Consider the following 12,809-nt stretch of genomic DNA (forward strand, 5'->3'; position numbering starts at 1 on the left):
AAGGCATGCACAAGACGCCAACCGAGGTTGTAACGCCCCATCTCCGAGGGATGCACCAAATGCAAGGCCCACGTCTGAAGCGGCACCCACGGCGGCACGAACGGTCCCTTGCTGATGTAAGGCACAGGGAGTTAAACGAAAACGATCTTGTGTGGAAAATAAGTTACCAACAGTCTGACGCTGCAAGGTATTTTTCGGCCAAGCTTGCACCGAAGTTCGTGGGACCCTTTACGGTTTCAAGGAAAATATCACCCTTAATCTACGAACTAAAAGACCAAAAGGGAAAGTCAATTTGCACGTGGCACATTGAAGACTTGAAGCCATTTGTTTCATTAGAAAAAATTGCAGGCAATTTCCTTCAGCTACGGGAGTGTTTGTAACGTCATCGTAACATGAAAAATATTTTTGGGGTCGTCGGTCTAATCAACCGATCGTAATTTAGCTATGTTGGAGGGACGCCTTCAACAACCCTGCATTTCCGTGACATTCAAGACTTGCATTTGCCTTTACTGTACTGAAGGAGCAAGTAAATTCCAACCGCTAAAACGCTGCCACCCGTACTTTCCCCAATTGAACTATGGACCCCACAAGTTTGTACACGAGAGTTACAGTCAGGGTGCACGACATTCTTCTACAAGCAGTTGGCGTTAGACTCCGTTGATGTAAAGTTCGTCAGGAACCCTCTTCTCTGGCTATTTAAAAACCCTGTGGATTTTATTAAGAGGTAAGGCAGAATTTTTTCCACGGACTATTTTAATCCTTGAGATAACCGTTTCCGCAATTCGCCCGGCTAGCTCAGTCGGTAGAGCATGAGACTCTTAATCTCAGGGTCGTGGGTTCGAGCCCCACGTTGGGCGCCATTTGTAACGCCCCACCTCCGAGGGTTGCACCAAATGCAAGGCCCACGTCTGGAGCGGCACCCACGGCGGCACGAACGGTCCCTTGCTGGGGTTCGTGCAGACCAAACCCTCCGACACCGGGTGTCGCCAAGTCTTCGCCCTGGACGGCGAACTTGTGTTCACCAGGATGGGTCTGGAGGTGGCTCGGGTGTCCCTGGCGAACGTGGACGGATCGAGCCAGTACGACGCTCTGGTCCAGCCCGAGCACGAGATCATCGACTTCAACACGCGCTTCTCCGGAGTCACCAAGGAGGACTACGTACTGTACAAGGCGAAAACTCTGAAGCAAGCCCAGTACGACCTGTTCCACTACATCAAGAGCGACACGATCCTCGTAGGGCACGGCATCGAGAACGATCTTCGGGCGCTGAAGATTGTCCACACCTTGGTGGTAGAAACAACGGCGATCTTCCCCCACGAACAAGGACTTCCGTGCCGCAGCGCCTCTTCAAGCATTGCGCAGGAATACCTCGGGAAGAATATTCAAACCAGTGCTACAGGTCATGACTCACTGGAGGACACAAAGCTCTTCAAGGACCTGCGGCAAGGGAGTCCTTGGTCGTGGAGGAAGATCGCCGTTGGAGAGCTTTGCATCCTCTAGTGAGTCATGACCTGTAGCACTGGTTTGAATATTCTTCCCAAGGTATTCCTGCGCAAGGCTTGAAGAGGCGCTGCGGCACGGGAGTCCTTGTTCGTGGGGGAAGATCGCCGTTGTTTCTACCACCAAGGTGTGGACAATCTTCAGCGCCCGAAGATCGTTCTCGATGCCGTGCCCTACGAGGATCGTGTCGCTCTTGATGTAGTGGAACAGGTCGTACTGGGCTTGCTTCAGAGTTTTCGCCTTGTACAGTACGTAGTCCTCCTTGGTGACTCCGGAGAAGCGCGTGTTGAAGTCGATGATCTCGTGCTCGGGCTGGACCAGAGCGTCGTACTGGCTCGATCCGTCCACGTTCGCCAGGGACACCCGAGCCACCTCCAGACCCATCCTGGTGAACACAAGTTCGCCGTCCAGGGCGAAGACTTGGCGACACCCGGTGTCGGAGGGTTTGGTCTGCACGAACCCCAGCAAGGGACCGTTCGTGCCGCCGTGGGTGCCGCTCCAGACGTGGGCCTTGCATTTGGTGCAACCCTCGGAGGTGGGGCGTTACAAATGGCGCCCAACGTGGGGCTCGAACCCACGACCCTGAGATTAAGAGTCTCATGCTCTACCGACTGAGCTAGCCGGGCGAATTGCGGAAACGGTTATCTCAAGGATTAAAATAGTCCGTGGAAAAAATTCTGCCTTACCTCTTAATAAAATCCACAGGGTTTTTAAATAGCCAGAGGTAGCGTGGAATTCCCCATATAAAGAACACGTCTCGTTCCAAATGTCGAGCAACCAAATTTGCGGTAGCGGCCCGAAGAGGAAACAGTAAGCAAAATTTTGTAAAAGTATCTACAAAAAGCAGGATATATTTGTAGCCTAAAGTTGAGCCAAAGCTTGATAAGTCCTTTCAGAAGAATGCCAGTAGATATAACCTTAGAGGAAGGCACAGGGAGTTAAACGAAAACGATCTTGTCTGGAAAAGAAATTACCAACAGTCTGACGCTGCAAGGTATTTTTCGGCCAAGCTTGCACCGAAGTTCGTCGGACCCTTTACGGTTTCAAGGAAAATATCACCCTTAACCCTCTCCCGCTCGCAAGGCATGAATCGGCACGGCCACCACATAGCCACTGCAGCTTAAACGGCACAGATCGGCACGCACTGCTTTATCTACTCGAGCCGATAAGTGCTGCTCTCAAGTAGCGATATGTTGTACTACTACGGGTTCTTTGCTATCAGGAGACCATTCACTTTACTTTTACAGTAGATTTATTCCATTATTTTGTTATTTGTATTAGTTGTGCGGAAACAATGGCGGGTTGTAGTCGTACACTTCGTGACAGTAAAATCGATCTCGTTATTAGTAGTGATTGCGACGATTCAAGTGAGTGTAGTGATGTACCAGAGCCTTGTGAAATATTTGGTGGCATTGAGAATGTAGTTCGGAGTGATCACAGTGGCAGTGACGGCGAGCCAGACAATGACCTTCACCAAGTAACTGCTCAACAAACAACCCCGCGCCACCGGCGCCTAGCTGTCCGTGTGTCCCCTCCCTGGTCTCGTACAATCAACTTCATTGAACCAATATATAGTAAAACAATTAATATATATAATTATAATTAATTACAATGACAGAACGTGTGTAAGTTGAGGCGCCGCGTATTTTGACCGAGCGCGACCGGCAGAGCGAATTAATTGAGGTTAGAAGCACCGTGAGCACCTGGTAACAATACGAGCAGGAGAGGGTTAATCTACGAACTAAAAGACCAAAAGGGAAAGTCAATTTGCACGTGGCACATTGAAGACTTGAAGCCATTTGTTTCATTAGAAAAAATTGCAGGCAATTTCCTTCAGCTACGGGAGTGTTTGTAACGTCATCGTAACATGAAAAATATTTTTGGGGTCGTCGGTCTAATCAACCGATCGTAATTTAGCTATGTTGGAGGGACGCCTTCAACAACCCTGCATTTCCGTGACATTCAAGACTTGCATTTGCCTTTACTGTACTGAAGGAGCAAGTAAATTCCAACCGCTAAAACGCTGCCACCCGTACTTTCCCCAATTGAACTATGGACCCCACAAGTTTGTACACGAGAGTTACAGTCAGGGTGCACGACATTCTTCTACAAGCAGTTGGCGTTAGACTCCGTTGATGTAAAGTTCGTCAGGAACCCTCTTCTCTGGCTATTTAAAAACCCTGTGGATTTTATTAAGAGGTAAGGCAGAATTTTTTCCACGGACTATTTTAATCCTTGAGATAACCGTTTCCGCAATTCGCCCGGCTAGCTCAGTCGGTAGAGCATGAGACTCTTAATCTCAGGGTCGTGGGTTCGAGCCCCACGTTGGGCGCCATTTGTAACGCCCCACCTCCGAGGGTTGCACCAAATGCAAGGCCCACGTCTGGAGCGGCACCCACGGCGGCACGAACGGTCCCTTGCTGGGGTTCGTGCAGACCAAACCCTCCGACACCGGGTGTCGCCAAGTCTTCGCCCTGGACGGCGAACTTGTGTTCACCAGGATGGGTCTGGAGGTGGCTCGGGTGTCCCTGGCGAACGTGGACGGATCGAGCAAGTACGACGCTCTGGTCCAGCCCGAGCACGAGATCATCGACTTCAACACGCGCTTCTCCGGAGTCACCAAGGAGGACTACGTACTGTACAAGGCGAAAACTCTGAAGCAAGCCCAGTACGACCTGTTCCACTACATCAAGAGCGACACGATCCTCGTAGGGCACGGCATCGAGAACGATCTTCGGGCGCTGAAGATTGTCCACACCTTGGTGGTAGAAACAACGGCGATCTTCCCCCACGAACAAGGACTCCCGTGCCGCAGCGCCTCTTCAAGCCTTGCGCAGGAATACCTTGGAAGAATATTCAAACCAGTGCTACAAGTCATGACTCACTGGAGGACGCAAAGCTCTTCAAGGACCTGCGGCACGGGAGTCCTTGTTCGTGGAGGAAGATCGCCGTTGGAGAGCTTTGCGTCCTCTAGTGAGTCATGACCTGTAGCATTGGTTTGAATATTCTTCCCAAGGTATTCCTGCGCAAGGCTTGAAGAGGCGCTGCGGCACGGGAGTCCTTGTTCGTGGGGAAGATCGCCGTTGTTTCTACCACCAAGGTGTGGACAATCTTCAGCGCCCGAAGATCGTTCTCGATGCCGTGCCCTACGAGGATCGTGTCGCTCTTGATGTAGTGGAACAGGTCGTACTGGGCTTGCTTCAGAGTTTTCGCCTTGTACAGTACGTAGTCCTCCTTGGTGACTCCGGAGAAGCGCGTGTTGAAGTCGATGATCTCGTGCTCGGGCTGGACCAGAGCGTCGTACTGGCTCGATCCGTCCACGTTCGCCAGGGACACCCGAGCCACCTCCAGACCCATCCTGGTGAACACAAGTTCGCCGTCCAGGGCGAAGACTTGGCGACACCCGGTGTCGGAGGGTTTGGTCTGCACGAACCCCAGCAAGGGACCGTTCGTGCCGCCGTGGGTGCCGCTCCAGACGTGGGCCTTGCATTTGGTGCAACCCTCGGAGGTGGGGCGTTACAAATGGCGCCCAACGTGGGGCTCGAACCCACGACCCTGAGATTAAGAGTCTCATGCTCTACCGACTGAGCTAGCCGGGCGAATTGCGGAAACGGTTATCTCAAGGATTAAAATAGTCCGTGGAAAAAATTCTGCCTTACCTCTTAATAAAATCCACAGGGTTTTTAAATAGCCAGAGGTAGCGTGGAATTCCCCATATAAAGAACACGTCTCGTTCCAAATGTCGAGCAACCAAATTTGCGGTAGCGGCCCGAAGAGGAAACAGTAAGCAAAATTTTGTAAAAGTATCTACAAAAAGCAGGATATATTTGTAGCCTAAAGTTGAGCCAAAGCTTGATAAGTCCTTTCAGAAGAATGCCAGTAGATATAACCTTAGAGGAAGGCACAGGGAGTTAAACGAAAACGATCTTGTCTGGAAAAGAAATTACCAACAGTCTGACGCTGCAAGGTATTTTTCGGCCAAGCTTGCACCGAAGTTCGTCGGACCCTTTACGGTTTCAAGGAAAATATCACCCTTAACCCTCTCCCGCTCGCAAGGCATGAATCGGCACGGCCACCACATAGCCACTGCAGCTTAAACGGCACAGATCGGCACGCACTGCTTTATCTACTCGAGCCGATAAGTGCTGCTCTCAAGTAGCGATATGCTGTACTACTACGGGTTCTTTGCTATCAGGAGACCATTCACTTTACTTTTACAGTAGATTTATTCCATTATTTTGTTATTTGTATTAGTTGTGCGGAAACAATGGCGGGTTGTAGTCGTACACTTCGTGACAGTAAAATCGATCTCGTTATTAGTAGTGATTGCGACGATTCAAGTGAGTGTAGTGATGTACCAGAGCCTTGTGAAATATTTGGTGGCATTGAGAATGTAGTTCGGAGTGATCACAGTGGCAGTGACGGCGAGCCAGACAATGACCTTCACCAAGTAACTGCTCAACAAACAACCCCGCGCCACCGGCGCCTAGCTGTCCGTGTGTCCCCTCCCTGGTCTCGTACAATCAACTTCATTGAACCAATATATAGTAAAACAATTAATATATATAATTATAATTAATTACAATGACAGAACGTGTGTAAGTTGAGGTGCCGCGTATTTTGACCGAGCGCGACCGGCAGAGCGAATTAATTGAGGTTAGAAGCACCGTGAGCACCTGGTAACAATACGAGCAGGAGAGGGTTAATCTACGAACTAAAAGACCAAAAGGGAAAGTCAATTTGCACGTGGCACATTGAAGACTTGAAGCCATTTGTTTCATTAGAAAAAATTGCAGGCAATTTCCTTCAGCTACGGGAGTGTTTGTAACGTCATCGTAACATGAAAAATATTTTTGGGGTCGTCGGTCTAATCAACCGATCGTAATTTAGCTATGTTGGAGGGACGCCTTCAACAACCCTGCATTTCCGTGACATTCAAGACTTGCATTTGCCTTTACTGTACTGAAGGAGCAAGTAAATTCCAACCGCTAAAACGCTGCCACCCGTACTTTCCCCAATTGAACTATGGACCCCACAAGTTTGTACACGAGAGTTACAGTCAGGGTGCACGACATTCTTCTACAAGCAGTTGGCGTTAGACTCCGTTGATGTAAAGTTCGTCAGGAACCCTCTTCTCTGGCTATTTAAAAACCCTGTGGATTTTATTAAGAGGTAAGGCAGAATGTTTTTCCACGGACTATTTTATTCCTTGAGATAACCGTTTCCGCAATTCGCCCGGCTAGCTCAGTCGGTAGAGCATGAGACTCTTAATCTCAGGGTCGTGGGTTCGAGCCCCACGTTGGGCGCCATTTGCAACGCCCCACCTCCGAGGGTTGCACCAAATGCAAGGCCCACGTCTGGAGCGGCACCCACGGCGGCACGAACGGTCCCTTGCTGGGGTTCGTGCAGACCAAACCCTCTGACACCGGGTGTCGCCAAGTCTTCGCCCTGGACGGCGAACTTGTGTTCACCAGGATGGGTCTGGAGGTGGCTCGGGTGTCCCTGGCGAACGTGGACGGATCGAGCCAGTACGACGCTCTGGTCCAGCCCGAGCACGAGATCATCGACTTCAACACGCGCTTCTCCGGAGTCACCAAGGAGGACTACGTACTGTACAAGGCGAAAACTCTGAAGCAAGCCCAGTACGACCTGTTCCACTACATCAAAAGCGACACGATCCTCGTAGGGCACGGCATCGAGAACGATCTTCGGGCGCTGAAGATTGTCCACACCTTGGTGGTAGAAACAACGGCGATCTTCCCCCACGAACAAGGACTCCCGTGCCGCAGCGCCTCTTCAAGCCTTGCGCAGGAATACCTTGGGAAGAATATTCAAACCAGTGCTACAGGTCATGACTCACTGGAGGACGCAAAGCTCTTCAAGGACCTGCGGCACGGGAGTCCTTGTTCGTGGAGGAAGATCGCCGTTGGAGAGCTTTGCGTCCTCCAGTGAGTCATGACCTGTAGCACTGGTTTGAATATTCTTCCCAAGGTATTCCTGCGCAAGGCTTGATGAGGCGCTGCGGAACGGGAGTCCTTGTTCGTGGGGGAAGATCGCCGTTGTTTCTACCACCAAGGTGTGGACAATCTTCAGCGCCCGAAGATCGTTCTCGATGCCGTGCCCTACGAGGATCGTGTCGCTCTTGATGTAGTGGAACAGGTCGTACTGGGCTTGCTTCAGAGTTTTCGCCTTGTACAGTACGTAGTCCTCCTTGGTGACTCCGGAGAAGCGCGAGTTGAAGTCGATGATCTCGTGCTCGGGCTGGGACCAGAGCGTCGTACTGGCTCGATCCGTCCACGTTCGCCAGGGACACCCGAGCCACCTCCAGACCCATCCTGGTGAACACAAGTTCGCCGTCCAGGGCGAAGACTTGGCGACACCCGGTGTCGGAGGGTTTGGTCTGCACGAACCCCAGCAAGGGACCGTTCGTGCCGCCGTGGGTGCCGCTCCAGACGTGGGCCTTGCATTTGGTGCAACCCTCGGAGGTGGGGCGTTACAAATGGCGCCCAACGTGGGGCTCGAACCCACGACCCTGAGATTAAGAGTCTCATGCTCTACCGACTGAGCTAGCCGGGCGAATTGCGGAAACGGTTATCTCAAGGATTAAAATAGTCCGTGGAAAAAATTCTGCCTTACCTCTTAATAAAATCCACAGGGTTTTTAAATAGCAATTAATGATATTTGAAATTGGTTGACTATTCATGGCTCGACATTCATTAATTCAGGGTCGCAGAGTCGGTCAACTCCCACGGGTCCCACGATATGCTGGGTGGTGCTATCATCTCTAATAGTTACAGTTCTAAAGTTATCTTGTTTGTAAATGGACGTTTAAAAGGTTCCTGTTTGTATTCTGTTACTTTTGTTTAGTTTTTTATTAGTTTTTTAAATTTATAGGAGACAGTTTTAACTTGTGGCCCACACCTGCAAACACGTATATTCCTTGCACTCACAAGTTTACAGTTGAATTTTTTTGGAGTAATTTTCTGCTTCTAGAAAAATTGCAGTTTTAAAATCTATTTATACTATAGTGCTATAAGTACACAGGCAAACCGCATTATAAGAGGCAGATTGTTGTGACAGGTCTCACTGCACACTAAAGTCAACTGCAGCTTGCGCTGAATCCTCCGATAGGCTGAGTGGCAGCTCACAATGTATCCCGCAGTCTGCTTGGAGTTCAGACAGAAAACATGAACCCAGGCGTGTCCCCTCTACAGAGTCCCAGAGCCCAATTACGTCACACCATCAGAGGAGAATGTGAGCCATTAGGAAAGTCACTTGATAGCCGCACGTTTTAGGTTTTAGGTTCATCTGTATGTATTAACTGCCTTCACGCCTGACAAAGAGGATATATTTAAATCCTCGAAATGCAGTGTTATATATTTTATTAAAATAACTTCTTACTTTCTTATATTTTACCTACGAAGTTACGATTTAATAAGCGTCTAAGTTCACTTTATATGCAAAAATAGTAGACAAAATACTAAAAACGGATTTAATATGTCACAAACCATTTAAAGTCAATTGAAATATCTGACCGACCGATTGTTATGTAAGGCAATGGGTTGTTTATAGTTTCGTTTTATTGCTTTCCTTTACATTCAGTTTAGTGTAAACACATAACGTGTTCAAAAACTTTAATTAAGTCACTCCATCCCTTATGGTGTGGTATCTAAAAACATGCGAGCGCTATGTCATTAATTATGTGGCGTAGTGTACTGTGCAAATAAACATGGTTTCCTTAGTAGGAACAGACAGAGGTTTGGAACTTGTCACGACAAAATAAAAATTCGAGATCCGTCCCCAGACAAGATTAAACACTAAAATGAGTTTGGATAAAACCAGGAAACTTTTTGAGGACAACATTCTTTAAGGGAGGCTCCACTTTAATAGTAACATTCACACCATAGTTAGGGTGCACGGTATAGTTTTGTCATAAGGATTGAAATCTGACGTGATAGCAATAGCCAATATAGCATGTATTGAACAGATTTCTGACAAAATATAACACTCCGTATTTGTCACAATTATTATGTATGTACCATAATTGGATGTTGTTTTGATATAACCTTATGAATTAAGTTATTATCATAACAAAGTACGTGATTTATTTTCAGTATTTCAAAATATTAAGTGGCTCATATAACACAACTAGCCTACGCTGTAGTTTAAACGACAAAAAAACAGCTTCCAATTAAAATATAAGGTTTATAATACTAGATGAATAGATCGAATATTGTATGTTTTCTTATTGATTTACTGATTTAACTTAAGGGTGCGCTCTACCACAGGCCAGAAATCGCAGTACGATGTTTCAAAAATCCGCTTGGAGCGCTGTCAAAATCGGTTGTAGGGAGGGCATAGGTAGTTGCTGTGGAAGGGATCGGCTTACCGAGCGCCTCCGACATTTGCCGAGCGGGGGACCCGAGTCAGGTGTTCGACGTCCGACTCACACGCGCTGGAGCGCACAGCTTCGTTTTTAACAGGGATGGGCTAGTAGGCCTTTCACTCTTTAGCCACTTTACCCACGCCACATGCGAATAAAGCAGACTATGCTTTATTCACATTATTCTGCCCCTATATACTGACAGTAAATGGACACAAAGATACACATGAAAACTATCGCTAAACATATATAAAATATTGTAGTATAATTTAGGCAAAACATGATACGTAAAATATTATAGAAAAAATCAGACTGGGAGTGGCTTCCTTCAAATACTACATGTGAATAACATTACATGACAATTTCACTTTTATTACAGTACATGTTTTAGATTTGTTAAGACTGCGATGTACCACAGGACAGATATCGTAGTATCGGGACTACGGAGGATCTCAGTTATTTCCCGAAAGAAAATGCGTTCGGCTCGTAACAACGCACTCGCGCCACGTAGTGTGGAGATCGGCTAAATCAGTATGAAACTGTAACCGGTACTTTTCCTACCGTTACTCTTTGGTAAAAAATACTTTTATTATTATGCAATAAAACGTTTTAGTAAAATATATTTTATTTGTGTTAATTTAAATTCGGTCTACTGAAATATTTGCAAACGAACAGAAACGTAATCATTCCAGTGATATTGTCAGTTCAGAGTGTCTATCGATCTGGAATACTTGGGAAAACTGGGCAAGGCAGGAATTGTTATGAAAACCATAGAAAATTTAAATAATTTTAATGTTATCAACAAAACTAACATAATTTTATTAATTCTTTGATACATAATGTAAACCCACACATTTTCTTGTAAATATAATCATTCTTTCATTTTTTTAGAATTACCAGATCACATAAGATTTTTTAAGTCTAACTAACCACGCTACCAGCAACAGTATATTAAAAAATTACATATTTTATGAGCTCAGTTCATATATTTACGACTTAATACACACAGCTACATGTCACTCTCTGTACGTCTGCACAATTAGAATGTAATTATAACTTTGTTACAACAATAAACTTTACTGAATTGAACAATAGTAACATAACAAAATTCAGCAACAAAAAATACAAAGTCACAACAAGACATTAAAATTACAATCAAGCCAAATATCACAAGACCAACATGAGAGAAATTACAGTTTTTACTTAGCAAATTGTATAGGATAAAAATTTACCTGAGTAGACCTATATTACACTGAGTATATACAGGATGAGTGGCTCTTGGTGTGACAAAATGTTTTGGGTTATAATGCAATGTAAATGAGATACAATGGTGGTTATAAAAAAGTCTAACTCCAAAAATTAGGTCTAAAATGAATTATTTTCAGTTTTCCTAAAAAACCCGTGTTTTTGTACGTAAATCTGTCATGGAGTTCAATGCGCATTTCCATCACAAAACCCGTAAATAAAGTGCATATCAGCGTATTCTCCAGTAGTGAAGTCCATGGCAGCCTACACGTGACTAAATTGAGCAGAAAAATAGTTTATTGGAGGTAGAAGTAATTCATGTGGACACTGGTATTACAAAACAAGATAAGGAATGAATGTACAATACTGGTGAAAGTGATAAGATAAGGAATTAAAACATTGATAAAGGATGTGACCATTAATCCGTAACTAGCATCCACAAAATTATTTTAAACTGCTTTACTTTTTTGTAATCTTCAATTCCTTGTTTTATGAGGCATTTTATAAAACATAAAAATTAAGTACAGTTGTTATTAAATTGTTTTAATCTTTTTGTAGCTTGCGTGTTTTTAGTATTCAAATCGATAACAGTAGATAACAGAATACTTGACTATGGTCATATGGCATACCATTTTAAAGCCTATTAAGTGGCAAAGTTTTTAATATGACTTGACACATTCTTGTGTACAGGGTGTGGTAAGATGGGGTTCAATGATATTTCAGTTTTTCTTAAACTTAGCAACTTTGCCATTTGAATCGACCTGAAGCTTAATTTTCTTTTCTTACCGTTTGAACCGATAACTTTTTTCAAATTTAAAATTTAACGGAGAATCTAAAAATGATGTCGTTTGCTCACATACTTTGCTGAGAAATATCAGATTTACGTACAAAAACTGAAAATAATTCATTTCAGACCTAATTTTTGGAGTTAGTCTTTTTTATAACCACCATTGTACTCGTATCACATTTACATTGCATTATAACCCAAAGAATTTTGTCACACCAAGAGCCACTCACCCTGTACACTGGATTAGATGAAAAATGAATTAAATGTCTCTAACATCTTTCTTCAAATTTTGGAAACAACTCATTTTAGTTACAAAAATACAATTTCTATTACCCTCATTACGCAAAAATATTAATGTTGCATTGAAAATAATAACACATACGGACCTATCTGTCATATTTAATTGTGTAGTTTGTTTTTTAACAGGTACCACTAGTCTCCATGACTGTAAGGGGTAATATAGGTATACATGTGAATTAAATGAATTACTATATCAGCTGCTCTTGTCACGTCTATTGCATTATACTAACATAAAATTGTAGTTATAAAACATCTAGTCTGTCTCTCACAGGAAGCCCTCGAGGGTATCTTGGGTCAACTAGTTCTGGTAATATGCATTTGTAGTAAAAAGTTAAAAGTGGAATTTTAATTTTAAATGTTAAAATTTTAATTTCTTTATTTTGTAATGGGTAATAGCTGCTCATGTAATGAGATTTGTTTAGCAATCAAATGAAGCAATCATACATTAAGTCAAATAAAACCTATTATAGTTAGACTATAATATTGCACTAAACAAAATACCTCATAATGAGGTATGTCACTCATATTTTGAAAATATTGACATTAATCAATAATTTATTGTTCCCCAGGAGGTAGAGGTAGTTGTTACACGTG

General features: G+C 44.8%; 6 non-coding genes across 6 annotated transcripts; 3 read left to right on the forward strand and 3 right to left on the reverse strand.

The window, feature by feature from the left end:
* Positions 1-784: 784 nt before the first annotated feature.
* On the forward strand, positions 785-857 carry Trnak-cuu. Its single transcript has one exon. It is a non-coding gene; the product is annotated as a tRNA-Lys (tRNA).
* A 1,196-nt stretch (positions 858-2,053) lies between these two features.
* Positions 2,054-2,126, reverse strand: Trnak-cuu. Its single transcript has one exon. It is a non-coding gene; the product is annotated as a tRNA-Lys (tRNA).
* Positions 2,127-3,759: 1,633 nt separating this feature from the next.
* Positions 3,760-3,832, forward strand: Trnak-cuu. The gene has a single exon. It is a non-coding gene; the product is annotated as a tRNA-Lys (tRNA).
* Positions 3,833-5,026: 1,194 nt separating this feature from the next.
* On the reverse strand, positions 5,027-5,099 carry Trnak-cuu. The gene has a single exon. It is a non-coding gene; the product is annotated as a tRNA-Lys (tRNA).
* Positions 5,100-6,733: 1,634 nt separating this feature from the next.
* Positions 6,734-6,806, forward strand: Trnak-cuu. Its single transcript has one exon. It is a non-coding gene; the product is annotated as a tRNA-Lys (tRNA).
* Positions 6,807-8,003: 1,197 nt separating this feature from the next.
* Positions 8,004-8,076, reverse strand: Trnak-cuu. Its single transcript has one exon. It is a non-coding gene; the product is annotated as a tRNA-Lys (tRNA).
* Positions 8,077-12,809: the final 4,733 nt, after the last annotated feature.

This window comes from Homalodisca vitripennis, chromosome X (genome assembly GCF_021130785.1).
Source record: "Homalodisca vitripennis isolate AUS2020 chromosome X, UT_GWSS_2.1, whole genome shotgun sequence".
Lineage (NCBI taxonomy): Eukaryota > Metazoa > Arthropoda > Insecta > Hemiptera > Cicadellidae > Homalodisca > Homalodisca vitripennis.